Genomic DNA, 17,447 nt, shown 5'->3' on the forward strand with positions numbered 1-17,447 from the left:
CACAGAATTGCTTTAACTTAGCTACCTAATAGATATCAAAGTTCAAAAGAATAGTTCTGAAAAAAACTCATATTATAAATACCAGCAAGATGTGGGACAACTTGACTTTATATGATGTTTTTTAATGAAATTACATTAACAATAGTTTACCTGGTGATTACCAATTATTGCAGTGGAGTGTGACCGTATTATGAAGAGTTCAACCGCATCCCCCCTTTGATGTTATGACCATGTAACTTATAAACTAAAAAAGTTTTAAACCTTACGAAAAATCTGATGTTTGTGGAATATGACCTTTTGACCTCAGTAGCTAGTTTTCTAAAAGTTAGTGTTAACAATGGCGAGGTTACCTTGAGCCGTGCAACCTAGTCTCAGTATGCCAATAGTTTAAACCACTGGCTCCCAACCTGTGGTCTGGGGATCTCTAGGGGTCCGCGAAGCCTCCTCAGGGGTCAGCGACTGCTTAGAAAATTAAATAATATTAACAGATTTCGTCCCCAGCTTTCAATAATGACTCATTGAGGGTCCCCGGATTCCAGTAATGATTCAGTGGGGTCCCCAGGTTACAGTAATGATAAATTGGGGGTCCACGTAAGTCAAAAGGTTGGGAACCACTGGTTTAAACTCATCATGCGTTAAAATTTTCAGGAGTAAATTCGTTTTAAGTGGCTTCTGAAAAATGTGAATGATGGGTCCCTTCTTATTTCAAAAGGATAATATTCTATATTTGAGGTACAAAAACTGTGAACGAGAAGTGTGATGCAGATGTTTAACACTGGGTCTCCAGATGGGGCTTGTTTGAACTGCACAGCTACCTTTGTCTCCCTGAGACACCATAACATATAGAGCTCTCAAGTTTCCCTATTCAATGTGTGAGTAACTCACCCATTCTATGCTTCAGCTTGGAATTTTGGGAATTGTAGTCCGGGTGTTTCCCTTATAAACAAAAAGGAGATACAAGTTCCAGAATACATAGAAAAGTATAGACTGGGTGAGCTACTCACAAATGGAACTGGAAATCTTGAGAGACGTGGGTTTCAGTTTACTTTCATACTTATTCAGAATTCTAACAGATTACTTATTGCCGCTACTTTTCAGATATATTCAGGAGCTAAGGGGTTCCTCAGTAAAAGGCTCAGTCAGAAGACAAACTGCCAACAAGTCATGTCTTGAATTTTAATTAGTTGTTTGTGAAGTTGGAAACGGGAAAATCACACAAAAAATAGGTTTTATAGTAAAAGCAGCCAGCGACAACTAACCAAAAGAGCACAAACTTCTGAAGTACAACATATCCACGAGTAAGCAGCTGGTCCATTCTATTTTTTTTCAATTCTGTGCTTTGTACGTACATATGATTTTATGTTAGAATAAACAGGACTATAAGTGCTACAATCCAATGAAAAACCTGGTCTGAATGAGCCACTCATGCATGGACCTAGGAAACTAAAAAATCTCTCAGATCAATAGGCAGCATTTGTTGATTGCACCATATTTAATGAGGAATTTACAATCACTGCATGACAATCATAGTCAGCTACACACAAACCACCAGGTGGTCACCAGCTCATGAGCATCAGAGAAAAAAAAGAGCTAAACAATCTCAAACGATGGCCGCGGAGCAGGCCACACAACAGCAACCCACCATACGAGATCAAGCATCAAAAGCAATGAATGACATGTAGTGGGTACCACACCACCAAAGTAACGTTAATAGATGCTCATTGCAGAATGAAAGGAACACAAACCACCAAAGCTGCTCTTAAATTGTTGTGGAAACCATACAAAGTAATAAAACAAAATGCTGTGAAGGGTAAACAACATCATCTGTTCGAAATAAACACATTCCTCTTAATGATAGGAAGCAAGCGAAGAGGAAACAGCCTTTAAGAGGCCAACAAACCACCAACCACAAAGCAACTTCCCTCTTGTTCCCAGAGGAAACACTCTTGAACACCTCAGCATGACATGCCAGTCAAAGGACACTGCACATAAGGAGCAGCATGGGCTGGAGATGGAGAGGGAGCAGATAAGATCCGCAGGAGATCCAGTAGGTCTAAAAGAATGATGAAGCCCAGGCTCAAACACAGAAGCCATGTAGAAGAGCGAGACCGGTGTTTACAGAAACCAGCAAACATGCCAAAGCCAATCAACAGACCATCACATGCCAGTGCAATGACTACTTTTATATATTTTTTTGGTTCAGAGAAAAGTTACTGATAGTTTTGAACCACTGCAACCTGAATACATCATTTAAACACACATGGAAGACAAAAAAAGATAAACAATCGAAAGAAAAAGCACCGGCAAACTAAATTATTATCCTACTAACCCTGACACTAAAGTGCACTTCTTTGTAGGGAGGATGTGCACCTGTGATAAGGAATAAATGTCATTGCTCACAATGGATGAGAGCCAATGGCTGGCATGGGATGACCCATTGTCCCATACTTTATGCTGTGGTAGGCAGAAGCAAAATGTGAACAACAGTTGAAGGTGAAGAGGGCAGACTCAAATGTTCTCTGTATATATATATATATATCTATATATATATATATATATATATATATAGATATATATATATAGATATATATCTATATATAGATATATATATATATATATATATAGATATATATATGCATTTTGTATAATTATTTGATTACATGAGGCTGACGAGATAACTAAGCTTTCTCTAGGCCATCCCTAAAACAAAAAAAGACCAGCGTGTGGTGAGTTGAAGGGATTTAATGGATATAAACAAGTATATAAAAGTACACATCTGAATACATTATTAACCCATATATGGGAGATATTCTCAGTCTATGATCGGTTGATTAAAGATCACGCTATATGACCTCTTTAAAGTCCATAGGCCTCAGTCAAAAATAAATAATTTAACGATTCGTGGGTTTATGACTTTTGTAAAGTCATTAATTTTTGAAAGTCGCAAAAATGTGCTAGGCTATGCAGAGAAATATAGGAACATTATAGGTTTTGTTTTTCATGCTAACCCATGAAAAAGGGAATTGCCCCCCTGTGGACACTCCCCAGTTCACTGTTAAGACATCTTCATTTTTTATTCTATTTTTCTCCACAAGGAAGTTATTCTCCTTCAGGAGAATGCTTCCCAGCCACACCAGATAATATGGTGGCGTTTGAGGAATTTCCACATCAACTTTCTCCAACCTCTTTAAGTACGCACACTTTGGGTATCCAAATCATTAGGAATACCTGTGAATGTCCACAAAATGAGGGATTTGTGAGTACTCCTCAGAATTCATGTGAAAAGGGAGGTTGGGCTTTGAAAGCACTGAGAATGGGACTGTTTTGCTTCAGAGATGCCAGTAGCTGAGAATAATTCACACATTCCACCCATCACCTTTAATCTTTCCAAGTGAGAAGCCGTAAGTGCAGCGGCCCTGGGCTCACTGTATACAAGCTGTGCCTCAATGACTAAATCCAAACTGGTCTGTTATGAAGATTTGTACAGTGTTGTATCACCCAGGAGGGTTTTCAGGTGCTAAGCAGGTGAGAGTCTAGTCAAGGATAGGGCGTAGTAAGGTTGTTCAAAGAACCAGATCTTCAGCTTCTTGCAGAATTCGAGCAGTGAGCAGGAGGTTCAGATGGGTAGTGGCAGTCATTCCACACTATAGGAGTGATGAAGGAGAAGGCTCGGCCACCGGCTCTGGTTTTCATGTTTGCAGGATGTGCAGGATGTCTTAGGGTGCCTAAGGGTTGAAGTGATATGTGTTCACTTGTGTATTAGTAGCCATAAAGCTCCATGAGGTGTGCGATGGGTGGCAGATTGAGAGGGATTCTGGCTGCTGAGTTCTGAATGGTTCTCAGTGCAGGGGGAGTTTCCATAGTCCAGTTTGCTGGTGAAGAGGGCATGGGTGCTGTTTTTTTCTGAGGGTTGATCGGAAGCTATTTGAAAACGTACCTCAACATCTTTTATGGTTTAGAAGCAAGAGGCATTATGGTGTTGACTTGGGCGGACCTGTTGAGTTGGAGTCAAGGTCCTGAAGTTCAGGCAGTGAGGGTGGTCATGGGTCGAAGTTCTGTCAGCCACCAGGTGGAGTCTCACGGTGAAGGGTTTTTCCCGAAGATCACAACTTCCATCTTGTCGATGTTAATTATTAGACAGTTGGATTTCAACCAGTTGGTGATGATGGCCATGCATGTCATGATCTTGTTCTGGGTCCTAGGTCCTAGTCTGTGGATGGGTGTTTACCTTTATCTGCAACGGCTCTTGACCTGGAAGTTGGGACTGTACTTCTTCTATTTGAGCAGGGCCAGGACTGATTTGCATATAGGTGGTCTCTCTATATAGAGACATACTTGTACAAAAACCAAAGGACTGCAATGCAGCCCGAGTGATTACTAGTGGCTGGGATTAACTGAAACACTGCAGCTATCATTTTATGTTTTTCTAAATAAGATTCTAATGGGCATGCACAGATGTAAATGCCCTGCTCACTGTGCCACTGGACTCTAGTGGCACCTTGTTGAGGAGGCCCGATAGCCTTTTAAATAAGGTAGCAGCAGGTTGTGCTCCTGTTTGAAGGACACCAGGCATGGCATGTTGGTCAATAATGGCAAGAAATAATAATTATCAGTATATGGGATAAATTCATTCATTCTACCCATCATTTTTTTCTATACAGGTGCTGGTAATGTAACATAATATGCTATTGGCCACATTCGTGCCCTTCTGATAAATTCACATTCACCACCTTAAACATACACCTACCTTGACAAAAAGTCCACTTTCCAGGTGTATTTTGCCTGATGGCAAGTGTCACCTGCACATCTAAACGTCAGGAGATCTGGATCTACGAATAAGGATGTGTCATTGGCTGACACAGAGGACACTTTTAGGGCGTTTGTGGCAGTATTACAGGCAGTGCATAGGTGTTCCGTTTTCATGCACTTTGCATGAAATGCACAAACATGGCACTGAGTTTCATAGTTTGGAACTACAAGTTTTTCACTGTTAAGTGTGTACATAGACTCAGATTTTGGGTATGACAATAAGAAATGTTATGCTGAAGTACAACTGGCTTACAAATTCCACATTATAAGACTTCAGCTATGAAGCTACTTACCAGAAGTAGGGGCACATACTTGCCACACGAGATTCATTGATTCCAGTGATGCTAGCTGCAAATGTAAGCCAGCCTATGAACCGAATTCAGGAGCCCAGGGTCTTGGTGAACCCCCCGCTTTAGCAGCCACGGCGTGGGTGCAGTTCTTTATGGGCCTCTTCCGTCTGCAGCTCGGCAAACAATACTCCTCATTAACGCGGGAATACAGCATTACCAGAAGAGCAGAAGCAAGTACTGGGTGAATATTAAAGGGAAAGAGGAACTATTGGAAGGCAGGGTGAAAAGAGGGAAGTATGGATGAATGAGTGGAGGAATGAATGAGTGAGTGGATGAATGAGTATGTGGATAACGAGTATGTGGCAGGAAGTGTGAATGATAAGTGGATAGAGAGGTAAAAGGATGCCAAAGTAAAGGAGTGGGTGGATGGATGAGTGAATGAATGGATTGGTATATGGACAGGGTAAAGGATGGCAGAGTAAAGGGGTGGATGGATAGGTCTTTAGTCAAATGAAAGGATGGCAGTGGAAAGGAATGGATGGATAGTGGCGGACAGGTGAAAGGATGGCAGAGAAAATGGATGGAATGATGGAAAGATGGATGATATATGGATGGATGGAAGAAAGGAAAGAAGGAAGGACGGATAGGTGGATGGACAGGCGAAAGCATGGCAGAGTAAAGGGATGGACAAATTGGTGAAAGGATTTGAGTAAAGGGATGAAAGGATGAGTAGGTGAAATGATGAGTGGATGGTGGCAGAGTGGATGCACGGCAGAGTGGATAGATGGATGATAGATTTTAGGATGAATGGGTGGCAGAGTGGATGGATGAATGGCAGAGTTTGACTAATGGGTGGACGGATGGCACAGTGGATGGATGTCAGAGTGGATAGATGGATGAATGAATAGATGGCGGAGTGGCCAGGTGGATGACAGAGTGAATGTATTGATGGTAAATGGCAGGGTAGATGGATGGCAGAGTGGATGGATGGATGGCAGAGTGGAAGAGTGGATGGATTGCAGAGTGTAGGGATGGATGAATGACAGACTGTCTAGATGGACGGATCACAAATTGGGTTAAGGGATGGATGGGTGGGTGGCAGAGTAGATGGATTGAGGGCAGAGTGGATGGATGACATAGTGGATAGATCAATGGGTGCTAGAGATGAAAGAATGAATGGATGACAGAATTTAAAGATGAAGCAGGTGGATGAAAGGGTGAAATAATAGATAGATGCATGGATGGAAAAGACAAGGACGTTGTTCTAGGGAGGGTTCGGCTCACTTGCTTCGCTTGTTTGGTGGCATCAGCACTTTCATTCAAAGTGGGAGCTATTTTAAGTTTAAGCTATTTCTAGCTACTTCCTTGCAGGATCCAAATTTGAGAACTGGGCCAGGAATACCCAAACACTGGTGATAACCAACCACTTATGCTACTTGATTATCAATATACAGTGGCACTGGAATAGTGTAATTCTTCAGTCTTCTCCTCTTCCACATGATTGTAGATTTACCACTTTGGCTAAAAATTCTCTATTTGCTTCAGTTTCTGTATATTTCAATAAAGAAGGTTTCTCGCTCAATCAGAATAAAAGTTTGGAAAAAAGGCCCTTGCAAGGTGCTACGCAGCGACACATATTTTGAAAGGTTTAGCTGGTACCCATTCAGTTAGTAAGTGCTTCACTCAGTTGTCAAAGTGACACTAATGATGAGGTGAAATTTACCTAAAATGTATAGGTGTGTTAAAATGAAAAACACATCAAATAGTAAGGTCACAACGTGTGTTGCATTATGCCTTGTAATTTTCCCTTATCTTTCCGCATAATTCAACGCTCACACAATTTGGTCCTTTCTTGCTGTGGCCCTAACTGTATCACAGACATTCGGTACACCTGCTGCAGTTATTTTCTGAAGGATAGACCACTAAACTGCGCGCTGCTGTCCCAGAGCAGTTTTTAGGGTCGAGCGTGCAAGCGCTCTATCCTGCTGTAATCTCTCTGTGGGCTTTTAATCACGTCCACGCACCCCCATCAGTTTCGTTGGTTCGTGGGCTTGCCTTTTAAAAATCGCTTGATTTCATTTGTGAAAGGCATGCATACGTCATGCCGTTTCCGGTGTTTAGCCCTCCTAGAGTGCACAGCTAGCTACTGAAAACATACGAGCCTCCATGATTTCTGCATGGTTTCTGGACTACATTTTCTTTTTATTTGCTACGCAATGCGATCTCGCTGGGCAGTAGTCGAGCACTTTGCTAGACAATGACCCTGTTACATGGATAATTGCACTTTTGCCGATACGTTTCACTGCGAGCGAACTTCTGTTTCCTTTTGTGTGTCTCCTTCACGCTCATGGTGGCCGTCAGCTCGCTTATGTAAAACTATATTACTTTTCATTTTATGAGGCAATAAAAGTCCGGTTAGGTCTTTATAGCGCTAATAGCTCTAAGTCGAGCAAATGCAAGACCCACTGCTTTCCAAATGCTTGTTTATTTCACGCGAGTGGTGAAGTGACCACATAAAGTGTAACGCACCTTGTGAACGTACAACACTCTAGCAGATTCTGCATCAACCATTACGTGTTAGTCACTGCGCAAGAATGCGGGCCTGGGCTCCGCGCGCACAGCTGGCACCGGCTGCCCTTCTGTTTGCTCAACGGCACCAGGTGTGTTTGTGCACCGGAAGCGCCCATTCAATATTTGCGCACGAGAGACTTCCATTTTGATAACCGAACCTGCCGCATGAATCCGCCATTCACAAACTGGCACGCGAACGCCGCTTCATTCATAAAGTACAATAGCCCCGAAGGTCTCGAGGACCGGATTCTTGTAGCTACTCTGGTGCCCTGCTCTGTGCACAAACCCATCACAGCCCATCCCTTTTACCGTAACTTACTGGCCTTCAGCCCCCACTGCCGCCCAGTCTCCCATCAATACAATCAGAGCTATTTGCCAAGACATGCGGTGGTGTGGAGCAAAGGGCCCACATAAAAACTCAAAAGATGGATGGCTCCGTCCAGTCCTCAATCGGTGTTTGAAATTCTTCTGCAGTCAGGCAGAGCTCCCGCCCTTTGAACTTCAGGATGCAGATGCCTGCCCTGCTGTGGCAGGCGCTTCCACCCGGCAGGTACCTGGGCGGCTGCATTCTGGCCCCCTCCTGCTCCCAGGGAGGGATTAGCGCTGACAGAAGACAGGAGGAAGGCAGTCATAACAAAGCCTTTCTTCCGGATATCCTCAGATACTGTAGGATTAGCAGAAATGTAATACGTGGGCATGAGCGATTGTGGGACTGACTGTTGAGCCTGGGATGAGCACTGATGAGCACCGCGATACCGGCCTCCATGGGCCTCTGTCATTGCACTTTCTGTTTTTTGATCCCGCGCTGTCTCCTGGAGTGACGTCACCTCCGGTAATCCTCCAGTATTACACCCAAGTGTCCCGGGCAGCCACGATCGGGCTTCTGAACAAGCTAACCATCTAAGCAGCCATAAAGATGTGGTTAGGCGGAAGCCGTAATGATTGTAAACAATTGGCATACAATGAACCGAAGAATCAATTCTGGACAACCCAGCAAGATGGCTCAATGAGGTTATACTTGCTGAGTCCTCTGCGAAGACCTGGAGGTCACAGTCAATCTTGGCAATGCAGACTCAGAGTTCCACCACTTCTGTGGTGAAGAACTTGAGTACAATTAAATGTGTAAATAGTAATATTTGCTAGTGGGCGTGCTTCGAAACAGCAGAAGTGCAGTGTGAAGCACTACATAAGAAAAAAGGTTCGAGCTGGCTCCTCTTTGGGTACTACACCCAAGGGGAAAGCAATAACATTCACACTATTAATAAAACTTCCCAGAAAAATCCAGTTTGTTTTATAAAAAGAAGTACTTTCACCAAATAGTGTACCGTGGTCCTGGAATGAAACAGGAAGCAAACTACTGAACGGATCTACACCAAATCACAAACAACAGGCTTTCAGGGTGAAGATCTATATTTCTACCGGATTTGGTGTAATTCAGTTTCGGCTACAGTGCTTTTAAAGAATCCATATGGAAACTGCATGAGGAAATTGGGTTTTGAGAAACCCTTTCTCTGCCCTGCTTGATGGATTACGGGCTAAGCGCAAAACTTTAGAGGAAAGAGCTAAGAGGAATGAACCTTCATGACAAAGGCTCTTGTAGCGCCGAAACACGTTGACAGTCTTCTTGCCTACTGAACAATTTCAATGCAATAACACACGTGGAGTGCCGTGACTTCTTTATGTGCCGCAAGGAGTCAAGCTGATATATATATATATATATATACATTCACCTAAAAAAAACAAAGGTTACAGGGACTTTATAGTTAGGTTCTGAATTTACTCACACAAAACCACAGAAATTCAGCAGTTAGAGTTATTTCAAGTAAGTTTAACTCAGGTCCTAAGGTAACTATAACTCGCGTCCCTGCCATGCACAGTTTTTTCTTCAATAATTTGACTGCTAATGTTTCATTGATATTTTTACTGATGTTATAAAAGTTGTCATGAGTGCTGTAATATCTAGGGTAATTAGCAGTGCATGGCAAAGCCCCAAGTTATAGTTATCTGAGGGCACGATTTATAGTTACTTGAAATAACTCTAACTATAACTGCAGAATTTCTGTTATTTTGTGCGAGTAAGTTCAGAACCTAACTATAACGTCCCTGTAACCTTTGTTTTTTAAGTGAATTTTAATGTTTTTTAAAAATTGAATTTCCTAACTATAATGTCCTGTAACCTTTGTTTTTTTTAGTCAATTTCTATGGGTTTTATTTAGCATAAAGTAATTGTAATTACTATACGCTAATCCATCCACTGCAGCACACATCCTTTGGCCTTGTGCAGCAGGAGTCGGCAGTGGGTCTGTCAGTGGGTGCATGGGTCTCTGAGTCGGTCTGTGAATGGGTGCATGAGTCTCTGAGTGCATGTGTGACTGGATGTGTGACTCTTTGAGTAAGTCTGTGAGTGGATGCATTACTGTCTGAGTGGGTCTGTGAGTAAGTGCATGATTGTCTGAGTGGGTCTGTGATTGGGTGCATGAGTGTCTGAGTGGGTCTGTGAATAGGTGCTTGAGGATTTGAGTGGTTCTGTGAGTGGGTGCATGAATGTCTGAGTGGGTCTGTGAGTTGGTGTGTGAGGGCCTGAGTGGGTCTGTGAGTGGGTGTGTGAGTGAGTACATGAGTCTCTGAGTCGGTCTGTGAGTGGGTGCATGACTGTCTGAGTGAATATCTGAGTGCATCTGTGAGTGGGTGTGTGAGTGTCTGTGTGGGTGTGTCAGTAGCTGTTTGAGTGACTCGGCCACAAAGGAACCTCACCTGCCCTATTATCCAACAAGAGTCCACAGTTTTGCACAAAATATCTTCCCAAGTGGAGTTCTTTCTGCCTCCTTCTGCAAATGTCCTGTACGTATTCTACACTACAGTTGTGTAGTGGACTACAAGGAAATGTCTCCAGCGACCTCGTGTGCATTTGGCAACGTGATTGTGACTCATGCGTCTTCCAGCAAAAGTCTGTGATAGCATGAATCCTCCTATAGCGAGGCCAACAAGACTACAAAGACATACATCTCCACCAAACGAGGACCCTCTCTATTATCTATGTGATGTAAGTGCTTCTTTGTTTTGTGTAGATGTCCTCATATCCCTTGTCATCAAGAAAGTGCCACCAAAATTGGCAGCAAACTCACTGGGAGGCCCTTTGGTAAGCTGTCCATCATTCTGGCAAAAGGCGGGAAGACCTTTCAATATTACCAGAAACGAGGGAGGGGGGGCCTGTGACCCCCTCTCCCAAACGATTTCAGCCCCAGGGACCCCATCCACCCAGGCCCACCCATGCCTCTCTGTGTGCCCTGGAGCCTACGCAGGGCACCCAGTGTGTAATGGGACCACGGGGGAAGCTCTCAAGGGCTCCCTCCACGGTCCCTACTTTTTACATTTTTTATTAAAAAGCCCTTATGGACTACCTGGCACTGCGGGGGAAGCCATATTGCTTCCCTCGCAGTGCCATTGCTTCAGAAAGCACTGAGCTGCTTTGACAGCAGCTCTCTGCTTGCTGAAGCATTTCATCTCTATTCCCTGCACATGTGCAGGGGACAAAGATGAAACTTTGAATTTTGACCGCAGGACCTGCTTTTAATGTCCCGCTGTCAAAACCAGAAGGGTGTGCTGTGGCTGGGCACCCCGTGATATAGTAAGAGCTGGCGCTGGGGGGTGGCGGTCCCCAGGGCCATCTATTTCTCCAAGAGGGGGGCCACGTGGCCCCCCTGCAACCAGAACTTAGCCCAGGGGGGTGGTCGTCCCCCACTCCAAATAGCGTGTTGCCCCGGGTCCTTAATTCCGAGATCGCTCCGGGGAGGTGGTGGTCCCCGGGGTAGCAGGGCCTCCCGCATACAAAAAATAAGCTCTGGGGAGGTGGTGGTCTCGGGGCATCGGAGGGGGCCAGGAGGCCTTCTGCTTTTTTTAAAAATAAGCCCCTGGGACTTGGCCTATCTGGGGGCATTAGGCTAACAAAGCGCGCAAAACCGTGCTTTGTTTTTTTTAATTTTATGAGCGGAGTTGCAAATCCACTGTGTCTCCAATCATAAAATCAAAAAAATAAATGATTTTTAGTCCGGGGTGGGTGGGTCCCTTTGGGACCCTACGACCAGAGCTAAGGGGTCAGGATGCTCGTACGCTGGCCCCTTTGGTTTTTAAAAACTTTTTTTTGGGGGTCTCAGTTGAAGCCAAGCACAATATGGCTGGCAACACTTCAACAGCTTCTGCTGTCGAAGTGTTATTAGTCAGTCAGATCTCAGCATGAGATTGTTAGGGGGTGCAAATCCATTGTCCACCTGGATATACAAATTCATTTCTCCTTAATTTCTCAAAAACTACTGATTGCACGGGGGAGGAGGATGTGCAGCTCCCTCCTCGAGCCTTAAAAGGCTCCGTAGGCCACATCCCTAGAGCCAAATGCAATTGAAAAGGGGAGAGGAGCTATACGGCCCCCCTCCCTAATCCTTCTTGGACACCAGAGACCCCATCCCTGGGACCAAAATTCAAGGGTAGAGGGGTGTGCAGCACCCACCTCAAGCCTTATTAGGCTCTGGGCACGCCATCCCCCATGGCTGTAAAAGTGATAAAAGGAAGGGACGCACAACTGCCCCCTCCCCCAAGCCTATTTAGGCCCCAAAGACCCCATCTCCTAGGCCGAAATTTAAATAAAAGGGCTACCGAAATGTGGTACTATCTACTGATTAATTAGTGAGTGCCACCTCATTGGATGTATGTCTAGTGCATACTGTATACTACAGCTGCATAAAAGACCACAACGTAATGTCTCCATTGATCTTGTGTATGTGTAATTTTGGCAATGAGATTGTTCCTTGAGCGTCTTCATTCAGAAATCAGTGACAAAATGAATACTGGTATAGAGAAGATTACAAGACTACAGACAAAGAATTACATCTTTACCAAAAAAGTGTACTTCCTCTTAATTATATGAAGTAAGTGCTTTTTTGATAGGAGGATATGTCCTCATTTTACTTGGCATTAAGTACATGCCATCAAAATCAGCAGGAAATATGCTTGAGTCACTTTGATAAGATGAGCTGTCCATCAGCCCTTGAAAATGGTGAGAACAACATTACACACTACTAATGTGGAAAAGGCAGGGCCAACTAGGTGGAGCTTGCAGGTGATTTTGCGCATTTGCATACTCAGAAGTAATTAAAAGGGAGAACCAAGGACTCTGCTCCCAGACAGGAAAACAACAAGAAAGAACTCACTTGTCAAGTGCAGTAACTACATAAGAGATTGCACTTAAATAAATCAATGCTGCATTCACCGCCATCAAGGATTTTAGATCATTTTGCAATGTGGAATTGTAGAGAAAGCACACTTGCTTTGCCTTGGCCAAGTGCAAGGAGTTAAGATGAATTGTCCTTTACAGAAGTGGAGCTTCAACTTGGACACCTGCTATTCTTATGCTTGTAAATACTTCCTGTTGCAGTTAAATTTTTGTGAAATGAGCACCAGGGCCAGAATGGAATCTCCCCTATGTATTTATCTGAAAAGAGTCCGCAGTTTTGCACAAAATGTCTACCCAACTGGAGTACTTTCTACTGGGTAATTAGTAAGTACTACCTCACTGGGTGAATGTCTAGTGCATATTCTGCACTACAGCTGCGTAAAGGACCATGAGGTAATATCTCCAGTGTCCTTGTGTGCAAGTAGTTTTGGCAATGTGGTTGTTCCTCAACTCTCTCCACACAGAAATCAGAGACAAATGGAATCCTCATATAGAGAAGATGACAAGACTAAAGACAAAAGTTGAATCTCCAATAAACAAGGGCACTTCCCCTTTATTATATGAATTAAGTGCTGCTTTGTTTGGTGGAGATGTCCTCATATTCCACTGCATCTGGAACGCACCATCAAAACCAGCGGGGAATGCGCTCGGGTCCCTTCGGTAAGTTGAGCTGTCCGTCAGCCTGGAAAATGGTATGAACACTGCTGCATACTGCTAATGGGAAGTGGCAGGGCCAAATAGGTGGAGCTTGTAGGGGATCTGGTGCCTTTGCATACTCAGCAGCAATTAAAAGGGGGAACCATGGACTCTGCTCTCGGACCAGGAGATGACACAAAGGATACTATTAGTTTTGGACAGTCACAACAGAAGAAATTAAGTTCCATTAAATCAACAGTGCATTCACCTCCATCAAAGATTTCAAATTGTTTTTCAATTGTAGACAATCTTTCTTTTCCTTGGTCAAGCACAAGAAGTCAGGATGATTTGTCCTTTACAGAAGTGGATCTTCAACTGGGGCAGCTCTTATGTTTATATTTGTAAGTACTTCCCATTGAGGTATAATTTCTGTGAAATGAGCATCAGGACCAGAATAGAGCCTCGTTGGTGTATTTATCCAAGATGAGTCCACAGTTTTACACAAAATATCCACCCAACTGGAGTACTTTCTGTAGCCCAATCTATTTTATAAGGGGAGGGGGCTACAGCTCCTCTCCCAGCACATGTTTGGCCCAAGGGCCCACTCACTCCCCTTAGCCTGTTATGGAATCAGGGACTCCATCTCCTGGGGCCTCTCCTTAATGTAGTGGGTGCCCCATTGTCCACCTGGGACACCCACAAAAACACATTGGGGACTGGAGGGGGAGCCCCAAGCCCCCTGTGGTCCAGGTCAACTCCCAGCATGCTGCAGGAGCTGGCATTTCTCCTGCCCAGCCATTGCCAAGTGAGCTGGTCTCATGGAATAGGGAATGAGGGTTCATTAAAGGCTCGGGCAGGGAGACGGGTCACACTGCCCCCTTCCTTTTTAAAAAAAATGACAGCCCTGGGGAAGGGAGTCCCTAGGGCCTTTTAAAAGCTCAGAGACAGGGTCACCCCCTACCCCCCAATCACTGCTTTGGACCTGGGGGAATGGGGTCCCCCAGGGTTGCAAACATCTAGGAGAGGAAGGCTTAGTGCCCCCTCCCCATTTTACCTTGATTCAGCCCTGGAGGATGGGGTCCCTGGGGCCAAATACAGCTTGGGGGAGTGCCTCATTCACCAATCCATGTTATTTCAACTCCTTTCACACCTAAATCATTTTCAACATCTGCTTTCTAGGCATGCTCTCTGGCCAAAAAAATGAAACTGTACCCAACAAGCCAAGCCCTAACCATCTTGCACATACACTGGCATACACAAATGTGGAACATAGAGGAAGACATACAAATATATACAGAGTTAGATGATTGGCTATTAGGGAAGTACATAATACCAGCAACTTACTTTTGAAAGTAGGCAATTTTTGGCTTAAAGAAAATTGGGGATACTAATGTAGCACAGCACTTCCAAAAGCCAAAAATGAGGTAAGAAAATAAACTAATTTGCAGTAACAAAGTTTAACAGGTATTAGAAAGGCATTTGAACACACACATTTCTGTTCACATGACAATAAAAATCAATACAAACTAGATAAGAAATACAATTATGAATTAAAACATTTATGTGATTTATTATTAACACAAAGTGGGCTATAAACACAAACCAATGCTACTAAATAACAAATATTGAGACTCTACTGACTGTTGGAAAGAAGCACACCTGTATTTCTTCTTCAAAGATATTACAGAGAGATTCAATATTATACCTCATCATCTCCATCTCTACACATTCCACTCCAATCTATGACACACCACTTCACTCTACGACACTACTCCACTCTGCTATACTCCACACCACTCCACTCCACTCTATGATACACCACTCCACTCCACTCTATGCCAGACCACTCCACTCTACAACATGCCACTCCACTCTGTGCCCCTCCATTCTAAGACAGTCTATAACAGACCACTCTATAACATGTCACTCCACTGTATTCTGTGACTCTACCCTACTCCAATTTACTCTGCAACACGTCACTCCACTCTACAAGACCCCACTCCATTCTACACTCTACACAACTTCACTCAATGACACATCACTCCACTCTATGAACCTCTTCTCCAGTCTATGATATGCCACTCCATTGTATGCCCCTCTAAGACACTGTACGACATGCCACTCTATGAAACACCACTCCACTCTATGACTTGCCACTCCACTCTACAACACTCTACTCTATGCCCCTACACTCTAAGCCACTCCATGACGCTCTGACATGCTAATCCACTCCACTCTATAACACGCCTAACCACTTTATGACATGCCACTTTACTCAACAACATGCCACTCCACTCTACAACATTTCACTCTGCTCTACGCCACTCCACTTTACTCTAAGCCATGCTACCCCACTCTACGATGCACCAATCCACGCTACCACACAACACTTAGCTCTACAACATGCCACTCCACTCAATGCCCTCCTCTCTATTCCACTCCAGACTAAGGCCCTCATTACGACCCTGGCGGTTTGTAACCGCCAGGGCCGCGGCACGCGGGAGCACCGCCGACAGGCCGGCGGTGCCCCGCGGGGCATTCTGACCGCGGCGGCTTAGCCGCGGTCAGAGAAGGGAAACCGGCGGTCTCCCGCCGGTCTCCCGCCGGTTTCCCGCTGCCCCCAAGGAATCCTCCAAGCCGGCGCAGCTTGCTGCGCCGGCTTGGGGATTCCGACTCCCCCTCCTGCCATCCAGTTCCTGGCGGTTCTCCCGCCGGGAACCGGATGGCGGGAGGGGGAGTCGCGGGGCCCCTGGGGGCCCCTGCAGTGCCCATGCCAACGGCATGGGCACTGCAGGGGCCCCCGTAAGAGGGCCCCAAAATGTATTTCACTGTCTGCCTTGCAGACAGTGAAATACGCGACGGGTGCAGTAGCACCCGTCGCACCTTCCCACTCCGCCGGCTCGATTACGAGCCGGCATCCTCGTGGGAAGGGAGTTTTTCCCTGGGCTGGCGGGCGGTCTTCTGGAGACCGCCCGCCAGCCCAGGGAAAAACTCATAATACCCTCCGCGGTCTTCTGACCGCGGAGCGGTATTATGGAGGGCGGAATCCTGGCGGGCGGCCTCCGCCGCCCGCCAGGGTCGTAATGAGGGCCTAAGTCTACGACATGCCAGTCTATGACATGGCACTCCAGGCTACTGTATGGCATCCCACTCAACTTTACACTACTCCACTCTATGTCCCTCCACTCTATGCTACTCTATGACACTCTACAACATGCCACGCCTCTTCCCTCCACTGTACGACATGCTATTCCATTTTATGACATGCCACTCCACTCTACAATACTCCATGTCATTCCACACTGGCCTGCCACTCCACTCTAAGCCCCTGCACTCTAAGACATCCTGTGATACGCCACTCTAAAATCTCTTCTCCAATCTTTGCCCCTCCACTCTATGCCACTCTACTCTGTTGTACTTCACTCTATGACATGCCACTCTATGACACGCCATTCCACTGTACTCTATAACATGCCACTCTACTCTGTGCCACTTGTATGACACACCACTCCTCTCAGTGACACTCCATCCTATGACACTCAGTGCCACTCTACTCTATGCTCCTCCAGTCTACAACACTCTACTTAACTCTATGTCACTCTATAACACTTGTCTCCACTCTATGACACTGTACTCCACTCAAAAAATAAGGGGATTCGGAGGATTGTGAGGTCCAGTGTATGTCCTCCAATAACAGTTACTAATAATGTGATACACTGTTCCTAGAGAGCAAGAAGAAAACAGGGAGAGTAATGGGGGATCCTATTATGTAGGAGCAAGAGTCCTCACACACCCATCTGGGTGTCATGCTTCATCATTGGACCAGCTCCTCGCCAGACTGGCGCTGCAATGTCTGGCGGGCACCACCCTTTCGGGGGGCTCTTTGCCGGAGATCTTTTTTTTGATGATGCCAC

The sequence above is a fragment of the Pleurodeles waltl genome, chromosome 3_1 (genome assembly GCF_031143425.1).
Source record: "Pleurodeles waltl isolate 20211129_DDA chromosome 3_1, aPleWal1.hap1.20221129, whole genome shotgun sequence".
Classification (NCBI taxonomy): domain Eukaryota; kingdom Metazoa; phylum Chordata; class Amphibia; order Caudata; family Salamandridae; genus Pleurodeles; species Pleurodeles waltl.